We start from the raw sequence: 7,345 nt of genomic DNA, 5'->3' as shown, positions 1-7,345 counted from the left end.
TTTTAACTCAATAGACGTCACTGATTGGTTGAAATTGCAGAAATTGAAGAAAAAAAACAACAAATATCTTACAAACTGTAGAATTTTCTCAATAAAGCCAAGAGAAAAAGATGTTTTATAAACACATTCTACCAGTATACGAAGTTTAAAAGTGTTTAGTTACGTGGAAATTATTTTAAGAAAACTGCCGTTCAAACCGAAAAGATCCGAAATGAGAATGTAAAATATCGGAGGAATTACAGCAAAACTCCCTTTTCGCACGTCTTATCGATTCTGCCAACACGCTGCCCATTTTGCTGTAGACATGAAATATCAAGAAAGACATGGCAAATTTTGTTAGAGGAAAGCTCAACTGCTATTTCTAACATGTCGGACAACTACCCAAGAGACTTCATTGCTGGTTTAACGTAATCTCTGTTTCTCTTCCCCGGGGAGGCGGTGGTAGTGGTGGAGGGGACAACATAGATAGACGAAATGAATCCACTAGTTCTCTATATGAATATTTATATTTAAAACAAAGGTTTGCCCTACGTTGATAAATTGATAGTGACACGAGGTAAGAATGTAAGGCATGTGTAAATCTTTGATGTGTAATCGGTTGGCGTGTCTATGCATATTCATGTGTATTTTTATGTATGTATGTATGTATGTATGTATGTATGTATGTATGTATGTATGTGTGTGTGTGTGTGTGTATGTATGTATGTATTTGTGTCTGTCTGTCTGTGTGTGTATGTATGTATGTATGTATGTATGTATGTATGTATGTATGTGTGTATGTATGTGTCTATCTACCAGCGTGCGTGTGTGTATGTATGTTTGTGTGTATATATGTATCTCTCTATCTATGTATCTATCTGCGCGTGTGTGTATGTATGTGTGTGTATGTATGTATGTCATTATTCATTTTATTTCAAGATTTCTTGCCAATAGAGAAAGAACCCGCTTCTAACCTAGATCCAAGGATTTTTTATTGGAATTTCGACATCAACAACAGGGTATTTTTGTTTGTATGTATGTATGTATGTATGTATGTATGTGCAAATTTGTATTTTTTATGTATGTATTCTCATGCATATAGTTACATACGTAGACATACTCATATATACTTAAATGCTAAACTTCTGGAAAGTTTTACAGATTTTTATAGTTCCAGTGATGTATTGGATCTGTAGTCTTCGAATTAGCTTCCTCATTTCTGGTTTTGAGAAGCCTAATTTCTCAAGATTGGTATTTGGGCAGTGTGTTACATATCAAAGGGCGCCAATAATTACAGGTATAAACCTGAACTTGTATGTATGTATGTATGTATGTATGTATGTATTTATGTATGTACGTACGTATATATTTATGTATGTATGTATGTGTATGCATATGAATGTATGTGTATGCACCTGTGTATACATATATGCGTGTAAATCTGTGTGTGCATAAATTTATAACAAATGTGCACGTATATCTGTGTTTATATCGGCTCTTAATGTCACGAGTTCAAATACTGCTAAGCTCAATTTTGTCTTTTGTCATTTCGGGGGCGGGACGATAAAATAAAGGACCAGTTGATGTAATGGATAAAAACCTGACCCTAAAAATTGATGGTCTTGCGCCTCAATTAGTTTTAATTGTTGTGTGGATGTGATGTGAGAAACGATTGACTTCAGCTACACCATATGAGGCAAAATATTAAATATTCACCTAAGTGTACCTAAGATCACCCTCATATACCCTGATATAATTGTGTCATTACTCACAAGTGTTGCTAGTAAAATGTAACCCACGACAACTTGTGGCATGGTCAGGTTGTTGGGGACTAAATCAGCTTCCTCAACACACTTGCCTAGTAAGGGAGGGTTCCAGGCAGGACAAAAGCAAAACCCAGCAGGACAAAAGCAAAAATATCTGTAAAAAGGACTGATGAACCTTAGAAGCATAGCTAGAGTTTGTGCTGCTTGTGACAGCCTTTAAGTCTGTCGTTCTCCCCCGCCCCTCCCAGAACCTCAGACCCACAGCAGACCCTAAAGTGCACTCCATACCATAAAGGCATCACCTCGGGTGGAGTGCCTTTCTTGCTCCACCAACCCAGCTTCTAGTAGTCCGTCGGGTGAGACGACAAGACTTCCAGTTGATCCGATTAACGGAACAGCCTGCCCGCGAAATTAATGTGCAAGTGGCTGAGCACTCCACAGACACACGTACCCTTAATGTAGTACACAGGAAGATTCAGTAAGACACTGCATTACAGGTACAACTCATTTTTGCCAGCAATAGTGGACTGAAGCAACGTGAATGAAGTGTCTTGGTCAAGGACATACCGCCGCCAGGAATCGAATTCACGACCGTACGAATATCCTAATCACTATTCTACGTGCATTCACCCTCCCCTCACACACACACACACACACACACACACACACACACTAATAACTCTCTTGATGAACCCAATATCGGATCAACAACTGTCTTAAGTATAAGATTACGGGCTTAGAGATTCCGGGTTAATGTCCGGCATGCTGTGAAACTAATGGGAGTGAGGCACCTCTCAGCTTTTGTTAAAGTTTGGCTTAAAAAAAAGAAAGTATTATTGTGTCCTTGGCTGCACCAGTGGCAAAACTGTGGTAGTGGAGGTGGTGGTGGTGGTGGTGGTAGTGGTGGTTTGGTGGTGATGGTGGTGATAGTGGTGAGGGGAGTTGCTGGAATCGGCAGTCTTACAAAGCAGCCATATTAGAATAATGATAACTCCTAAAATAAACCTTCACTGTCTCTGAGTGCTTACGAAGTAGTGATGGGTAAGGGAGTCAATTCTGATAATAGATGGAGATGAAAGACAACTGGGAATCAACTGATGAATGCAGACGTGAAACTCGGAGTATGTATTTTAATGTTAGGCCTCAGGTCTCGAGTATATATATATATACACACACACACACAAACACACACATATGTGTGTATATATACACATGTGTGCGTGCCTGCGTACAAATATACGTAGGTGTGTAAATATACATACATATAGATATATATATATATGCACACACACACACACACACACAAGTGTAAATATCTATACATGAATAGAAAAACGAATATATGTATTTGTATTTATGCATATACAAAACATATACATAGAAACATATATACATATATATGTATGCATATATATGTGTGTGTGTTGTGTATAGATATATAGAGAGATATAGATAGATGTGTGTGTATATGTATATATATATATATATATATATATATATACATATATATGTTTATATATGTATGCATATATGTATATATATACATATATATGTATGTATATATGTATATATGTATACATATATACATATATATGTATGTATATATGTATATATGTATACATATATACATATATATGTATGTATATATGCATATATATAATATATATATATATATATATATATAATATATATATATGTATGCATATATGTATATATATACATATATATGTATGCATATATGTATATATATACATATATATGTATGTATATATGTATACATATATACATATATATGTATGCATATATGTATATATATACATATATATGTATGCATATATGTATATATATACATATATATGTATGCATATATGTATATATATACATATATATGTATGTATATATGTATACATATATACATATATATGTATGTATATATGCATATATATATATATATATGTATATGTATATATATATATATATATATTATATATATACATATATATATATATATGTATGTATATATGTATATATGTATATATATGTATATATGCATATGTGTATGTATACGGAGCGCGATACGATGTTTTATCATTTACAGTTACCACCCAATACAACAACATGATCCTGGACAAGGCGCTTTTTATCAAATTATCTTGTCATGTTTGTAAAGGGCGTGGTAACATTCTCGATGCGATGTCTTCTATGTCCTCACAGAACACCAGCCCTTGTGCGAGTGCGCGCACACACACACGCAAGCACGCATACACATACTAACATCAAACATATCCACACACTTACAGACAGACAGACATACAGACACACACACACACACCACACACACACTGTTTGTTTGAATTAAGTTTTACAGTAATAGTTGAAATTTTGTTTAAATTGATAACAGTTTCACGTAAAGGGCGTTTCGTAGTCTGAAAGCTTGAAATACTAAATCTATAGGACTGCTTCCTGGGGTTTCGTGGCGTAACTCAATGTTTTGAGTTCAAATCGTGCAGGTTTTAACCTTGTCTTACTTGTTTCAGTCACTGGAATGTGGCCATATTGGGGCACTGTATCGAAGTGTTTGGTCCGACCTGGAGAGACTCCCTGTTCTCTGACCTTTGCACCTTGTCAAGTAATGTTTCTTCTGACACCCTTTCGGATGAGCCCCGTTTTGGCCGCTTGTATTCGCAATCGTAGTCTTTCGGTCATTTCCCAATATTCATGACCAAACTGAAGATTGTGAGTTTGGCTTTTATACCAACCTCTCCTCTTCTGGGTGTTGCATGCTAGAGCAACTGGTCTGCTGTGTGAAATATCACCAAATAACGGGATACCTTTTATAGAACAAAATGTGACACATTCATATCTCAGGAAGAAAACATTTTTATCTTGTTTCAGTCATTGAATTGCGGCCATGCTGGGGTATCACTCTGAAGGGTCTCGTACCACAAATCGATCCTAGTACGTATGCTTTTTTAACTCTGATGCTTACTCTCAGTCTCTTTCGCTGAACTAAGTTACAGGGACGTAAATAACCCAATACCTGGCTGTCAAGCGTATGGGGGGACGAATACATACATACATACTCACACATATACACATACATATACACACATATACACATACATATATTTATACATGTATATATCTATATATCTATATCTGTAGATATATATGTGTGTGACGGGCTTCCACGTTGTTTCCGCCTACCAAAAGGCTTTGGTCGACAGGGGACAATAGTAAAAGATACTTGCCAAGGGAGCGCACTGTAGGACTAAATCTGAAGCCACAGCGAGGAATTTAACCAGACAACCACCACGTCTGCTAATAAGATACTTTAATTAAACCTGTCTGTCTTCATCTGAGTTTCACATCTGTTAATGGAAAGATGTTTACGATTAAGTCAAGGTTAAATACTGCACACACACACACACACACACACACACACACACACATACATACAAATGTATGTATGTATGTGTGTGTGTATGTATGTATATATGTATGTATGTATGTATGTATGTATGTATGTGTGTGTGTATGTATGTATGTCATTATTCAGTTTATTTCAAGATTTCATGCCAATAGAGAAAGAACCGGTTTCTAATCTAGATCCAAGGCTCTTTCATTGGAATTTCAACATCAACAACAGGGTATTTTTTATTGTATGTATGTATGTATGTATGTATGTAATGTATGTATGTATGTATGTATGTATGCATATTTGTATATTTTGTTTTATATATATATAGTTGCATATCGAGACATGTTCATATATATTTTAATGATAAACTTCTGGGAAGTTTTACAATTATTCACAGTTCCAGTGATGGATTGGATCTGCAGTCTTCGAATTGGCTTCCTCCTTTCTGGTTTTGAGAAGCCCATTTTCTCAAGATTGGTCTTTAGGCAGTGTGTTACATATCCCAGAACCCCAATAATTACAGGTATAAACCTGAACTTGTAATCCGGATAGAGAGTAACCGCAGATTTCTCAATAGTTCACACAGGTGTTCTCTTTTTCACTGATCTTCAGCTTTATGTTAACACTCGCTAGACAGCTAATTTCCACAACTGTGCACAGTTTCTCTTCTCTACCCCCATCCATTATATCAAGTTTGTTGTACTTACATTTTATTGAGGTCTTCACTGGGACATTCCACCAGTATTCTTTTTCGTTATGGGTGACTATGGCTTCTACCTTATTGAAGGTTCTTATTTCTTTGTCCTTGGGTTTATCCTTCCGACGGATTTCATTATAAAGTGTCCTAGCTACAATATCATGTATCATCGGTAGATACATACATACATACATACATACATACATACATACATACATACATACATACATATGTGTGAGTGTGTGCATGTATGTGTGCATGTGTGTGTGCGTGTGTGTATCTTTCAATTGTTTCAGTCACAAGACTGCGGCGATGCTGGGACCCCACCTTGAAGAATTTTTAGTCGAATGAATCGATACAAGAACTTATTTCTTTTTTTTAAGTCTGGTACGTATTCTACCGGTGTCTTTTGTTGAACCGCTTAGTTACGGGGACGTAAATACACCAAAAACGGTTGTCAGTCGGTGGTGGGAAACAAACAACTGACACAAAGACTCTTTCTCTCTCTCTCTCTCTCTCTCTCTCTCCTCTCTCTCTCTCTCTCTCTCTCTTTCCCTCACATGTATATAGATGAGTAACAAAGATGTACAGGTGTCAATTCATTACGGCCGTTTCAAGCAACTCGTTTAATATATTAATGAAAACATTACATCAATTTGAAAGAAACCGTTTTCGTCAGATGACTGCATAGACGAAAACAGTTTCTTCAAACGATGTAATGTTTTCAATAATCAATTAACGAGTCGCTTGAAACGGCCCGTAATGGATTGACACCTGTACATCTTCCTTACTCATTTATAGTTTATTCACTTCCCCTGAATTGCACTTCGGAATTTTATAGAAAGTATTTTTGCATTTTTTATAAAAGTACAGTCTGAACAACGAAGGAGCGGATCTTTTCATCAAGTTGGGTCGTGTATCTGCATACACTGCAAGAATATCGACTGCAAACACTTCTGCACCGAGTTTGAAATTCACCTGATGATATTTTTGGGGGTGTGCAAATTAGATTGACCTAACAAGGGGCCTCAATTTAAGTATCTAATCCAACCGAATCTTAATTACATATATATATAAAGTTAATCCAAACAAGAAAACAAAAAGACAACAACGCGAGGATGTGGAACAAATAAAGTATTATTGGGCGCTCAGGAAAGAGCTATTATGCAAAAGTGTCGTAGGTTCAAAACGTTACTTTTTCAGAAAGCGGAAAAAATAGTTTCGCCATTTCATAGCAAACCGTTGTACTACACTTTGAGAATTTTTGATATCTTGGCATCTGAAGCAGCTGGAGATATGATAGTTTGACCAAAAGAACCGACTATTGCAAGCAAAAATAAATATTGAAAAAAAGAAAAACCATTTGGCCAAAATTGGACTTATAAATATATACATACATAAAGAGAGAGGGCAAAATGTGGGAGGAAGGGAATACAACGAACTTCTTTCAGTTTCCGTCTATCAAATCCACGCACAAAGCTT

Source organism: Octopus sinensis, linkage group LG3 (assembly GCF_006345805.1).
Source record: "Octopus sinensis linkage group LG3, ASM634580v1, whole genome shotgun sequence".
Taxonomy (NCBI): Eukaryota; Metazoa; Mollusca; class Cephalopoda; order Octopoda; family Octopodidae; genus Octopus; species Octopus sinensis.
The sequence above is the reverse complement of the archived record's forward strand: the minus strand, read 5'-3'. Positions refer to the sequence as shown.